The sequence below is a fragment of the Toxorhynchites rutilus genome, chromosome 1, assembly GCF_029784135.1.
Source record: "Toxorhynchites rutilus septentrionalis strain SRP chromosome 1, ASM2978413v1, whole genome shotgun sequence".
Classification (NCBI taxonomy): Eukaryota; Metazoa; Arthropoda; class Insecta; order Diptera; family Culicidae; genus Toxorhynchites; species Toxorhynchites rutilus.
The window spans coordinates 147,098,903-147,103,922 of record NC_073744.1 but is presented as its reverse complement, the minus strand read 5'-3'; the positions used below and the strand labels follow the sequence as shown (position 1 = coordinate 147,103,922).

The 5,020-nt window shown below is 38.1% G+C and overlaps 1 long non-coding RNA gene across 1 annotated transcript; it reads right to left on the bottom strand.

Moving 5' to 3' along the window:
* Positions 1 to 2,423: 2,423 nt before the first annotated feature.
* Positions 2,424 to 3,221, bottom strand: LOC129763481 (uncharacterized). The gene is made up of 3 exons (XR_008740937.1): positions 3,042 to 3,221; positions 2,728 to 2,980; positions 2,424 to 2,667 (listed from the first exon to the last, which is right to left on the bottom strand). It is a non-coding gene; the product is annotated as an uncharacterized LOC129763481 (long non-coding RNA).
* Between the last annotated feature and the right edge of the window lie 1,799 nt (positions 3,222 to 5,020).

Sequence of the window (5,020 nt, the reverse complement as noted above, 5' to 3'; positions counted from 1 at the left end):
CTCAAACCAACGAACTTAATACATTTATCAAGTATGCTATAAAGGTCCTCGCGTTAGTATTAGTAAATAGCGTGCAAAATAACGCGCACACACTACACGCTATTTTATACCTGTGAGTAATTTTCGTGTACGATACAAAAAAATTTAGCTCACCTGTAGCGTATGTCAAACCATGTTGAACTCAAACATCGATGCATGCATACGTGATACATGGGAGAGAGGAACGAATTCGTTTTGGGAGAAGTCACTTCAGAAATGAGATTGTCGAGTCGTAGAGGGGAAAAGCGACTGAACGCCCGACTGACTGTTGAGTTGTTTTGTCGGAGAAACTGCGTGGAGAAGCCAAAAGTCATTTCCGACTGAATACAGATATAGTCAGTCAGACAGTCAGCTGACTATCTTCAGTTGCCGTTGACTGCCGAGCCCTGGTTCACATTCACAAACATCAAACGACGTTCTTTATTATGGATTTCCGAGCGGGTGCCAGTTTATATACAACTTTGTGTGATTTCATTAGTTTGTTTTCAAAGCAATTTTAACACTATTTAAACAAGTTTTCGGCTCGATGATTAATAATCATATAACTTTTGTACATTTGGTCTTCCGAATGAAGTGATTATCAATCCACTTCGTTCATCCGGCAAAGAGGTATTAACGTTCAAAACATTGCACTTCAAGTGTCACGCTCCCATTTTCGAATCTTTGAACTTGCACCCCGGTACAGAAATGAAAGGCTTATTCCTACGTCAAAACTCGGTCGAACAGGTTCGAACGAAAACGAGAATGTCTTTTTTTTCGAAAATGTTCGAATCGAGTCGTTTCAAAGAAAGTCAGATATGGTCGCAAACAAGAATAAGACTGAACAATAAAGTTTTCTATTGTACTTTCCTTTCGCATTTGTTTTTATGCGATGTCAACACCTCAAGACATATCGACGAATGTCACGCAGAAATCACAGTTCATATGATAATTGTCGCGTAGATTGACAGCGGGAATACGGTGAGAGTTCATTCAAGTTAGATTTATCATGGCATTGGTCTGGTGGAATCGCATGACATGCGTGCCAATGGTCATTTCACCTCACACGCCGCTCATAATCAGACCGACTGTCTCACGTCAAAAATAAATGTACCGAGAACTTGCTCCACCTGAGTCGTACTTACTAATTATATTTTTGAGTGTTTTGACATGTTTTGTTGCATGCAATGTACCATACAATATGATTTTCTATCGCCGTGCAATGGCTTGAACCAGTGTGTATATACCGGGGTGGGAGAGCAGGATTGGTAATGTAAAATTTGAAGTAGTCATTCTAAAGATGGCTGTACGCTATTTGTCCTGAGGTTAAATATAGACAATCAATAAATGAATATTTGCTTGTCGTGTTTTGTGTCAAACATATTAGGTTAGTATACGTTGATCACATTTTACCTGTCAAAAAGTATAAAATATTTGACTTCGAACAAGCGGTGTATGAGTATTATGGTGGCAGCGAAAACGGTCATTCAGAGTTTAACTTCCTGAAGCTCTCTGTAGCTCTCCGATACTTCCTACTGTAGTGCTTTCAGAACTAGCAGAATCACTAGGTTTTTCATTAGAGATGTTGATAGTGCTGCTCCCGATTTCATTTGATGGAATATCCCTTTCGGGATAGTCATGTTTCGTCCCATTAGAAAACTGGACCAACTCCGCGGATATTATGGATGATTTAGGATTTTGACGGGGGACTACGTCTAACCGGAGTATATGGGGGGTAAAATGGAAACCTAAACACAGAACATGCAGGAAAAAATGAAAGATTCCAAATGCTTATAACTCGAACTTTTCTTACTGGATCGGAAAGACGTTTGCATCAATTGATACGGAATATTTCTACGCTTCTATCACAATCAATAGAAGGTTATTTTTCATTAGATAAACAATTAAATAACTGTGAAATGTCAAGCGTTATCCGCGCCCTAACGCCCTAACTGCCTCGTTTTGATTGGCCCGATTTACGGTTTCCCGAACACAGACTTCAAAATCAATGTACTTGTGGGAATCCGCTTAGCAAATATACATGCAAGTAGGGGTATTTTTGTTCCAACCGAGCTGTCTTTCCCTAACACGGACTTCAAAATCAATGTGCATAGGGGAATCCACTTTGCAAATACATGAAAGTCGGGAGTGTTTTTGTTCCGACTGAAATTTGTTTCCCTAACACAGACTTCGAATCCATGGAGCATGGGGAAATTGGTAGTGCAAATACATGCAAATCGGGGGCATTTTTGTTCCGACTGAAATGTGTTTGTCTAACAAAGACTTCAAAACAAAGATGTCATCATACAAAAAGTAAATGGACTGTCATTAAATTTACTTGTAGCGAAGAACATAATCTATCCAAATGCATGAATTAACCTCACATGGCATTATAAAACTTTTTACTCACAAAGTAAATATATTGAATTCAATTGAATTCGGAAATTGTTTCATTCAATCAAAAATTAAATCAATACAAACAAATGATTGCTAAGCTAAGGTAGTCCCACGTCAACCTTGCGGTTATATCATAGTTATAACCCACCCATTTTTTACTCTTGCTTAATGTCAATCAAGACCTTTCGACGAGCCGTCCGTTTTGATTTCCCGAGGCATGAGAAGCGTTGGCCTTTCTGACAGTAGGAACAGCTAAAAATAAACATGTTTGTGTAATAATTGTAACTATAATATGGATTTGTTCAAATTTACCTCTTTGTATCAGATTTGGTCGATATTGTACTTCCAAGCCATCGATATGAATGAAACAGTCTGGACTGAAGTGAAGCGAGCAAATGTACATGTGTTTAGTATTGCTGTTTAGGTCCTGTCCAAAGAATCGGAGCCATTTCTTCCGAATAGTCACATCCCTTGGGGATCGATGGAATGATCATTTGTGGGATATGTTTTCATAATGGCTAAACACTCACGCATCCGGGTGCCACACATCGAGCCATAGAGTTATCTGAAAATAGAAATATTTTCTATATATTCCTTCGCAGTCGAGCCGCCGTAAAATAAACCACTTGAAAAAGCAACACAGAAACAACACATCCTGAGTACTAGTTCCGTTATTTTAAATTTGATGGTTCACTAACTCCTCTATCTCACGTATTATTGACATATTTTCAAATAAAATGTAGCAAAATACGTAATATTCGCAACAAAAAAAAAACACTTTTTATGAATTGCTTTGCGATCGCTGCTTTCCGTCAAAGCTAAGATGTCATAGTTGAGAGTGTATAAGTGAATCGTATCGGACACACTTCGAGTCCAGGATACCTTCTCATAAACGTACCCTGCATGTACATTTTGTTTATTGACCCAAAAAAAATGACCTTTGCAAAGTTTCAGCTCGATCGGACATGATCTAGGGGTGCCTCAAAGCGTTCAAAGTTTTGATTTTTTGATCCTCGAAAATCTTCTAAAGGAAATTTGGAAAATCGAAAATTGTTTTTCGATGCCAAATGACTTAAAAATGCATGAAACGTCGAAATCTGGTGTCATCTCGAAAAAAAAAATTGTGGCTGAAAATCGACCTTTTGGGACTTAGCCTAAGTGGCCAAAAAATCAAAACTTTAAGTGCTTTGAGACACCCTTTAATAATGTCCGATCGAGCTGAATTTTGCACAGATCATTTTTTTTAGGCCAATAACCAAATGGATATGGTCGGTTCTTTGAATTCTATGATTATTTTTTTCCATTCCTTCATTGCCTCTCAGGCTAAGTCCCAAAAGGTCGCAGCCCAGACAATAACAAAGTGTACAGTCTTCCCAAACTCTTGGTCAGCACTAGAAAATTCTTTAAGGAATCTATCGCCAATTCAGCCCTCGACTTCGTAAAGATAGTTCTGGCTAGTTCCTTACCTCCAATATCGTCGCTGATGAAAAATTGATTGAGCTGTTGAAGATTATTTCGTGACGAAACGCGAAACACGAGGAAACTCGTGAGCGGTCCTCAATATGTTAATAGCGCAGTCTAAGTTGAGCTAAATAAATAAAAATATGATCGAATAAATGTTTCCACCACACCTTGGAATTGGTTTTCTAGTTGACTTTCAACTGCATTTAACGAAAAATTTTAGCTATAGTGTAATCATTTCTCCTGATTTGCGTCTACATGGAGTAAATAGAGGTTTTGATGGCAAATAGTTAAAGCATTATTAGGCATAGAGCTTATGATAGATTGAACTACCATAAAAACGTCCCACTGAAGGGGAATTCATCATGGTACCAAGTGCTTTCTGAAAATCGAGTGTAATTTGTGCGTTGCCTGCAGTTTATACAGCTCATTGGTTTGATATTTTGACAGAGCTTAATGACGTCTTGCTACAACATGTAGACATTCACAAAGTGTAAAAAGTCTCTAAGATTCGAAGGTTGTGGCTAACGACTTGCCCTGGACGGCCTGGAATTTTTCAACAACTTCAAAGACTGTGAAATATAGGGTAAGTCGGGGTGATTTGGAACACCCCTTTATCTCAAAAAGTATTGCTCAACTTGTTTTTTTTATAATGTCATCTCCTTTTATTGTTGAACCGTATGTACTTAACGTAAAAAAACTAAAATTCGTAAAATTCGCCAGGTGGAGGGAAACGGTAGCATGAACAAAGAAAGCACTTTGATTGTAGAAATTTAAGTCTTTCGATCGTGGTTTGAGGCCTTTTCCGTTGATTCAATAATTTTTTCGTGTATTGTGTAGTTAAATTCTGTTCACCTACAGAAGAGGAACCATTTGATGCAGCGAAGCTGTAAGTTTGATAACAATAAATAAATTAAATTGCATTTGATTTTTTGCATGCTGTGTAGGGTGATATGGTCATGTTTCTGTGAGGTGAATTGGTTTGAGACTTTTCTTTGACCTAATTGGTTCCAGATGCCGCGGAATTACAAAAAAAGGATGGACAGACATCGCTGGAAGAAGGAAGAGTTTGAAAGAGCAACGTGGGCCATCAAGGACGGATTTTCTTTGTACAAAGCATTGAAAGTGTTTGAAAATGCTCGAA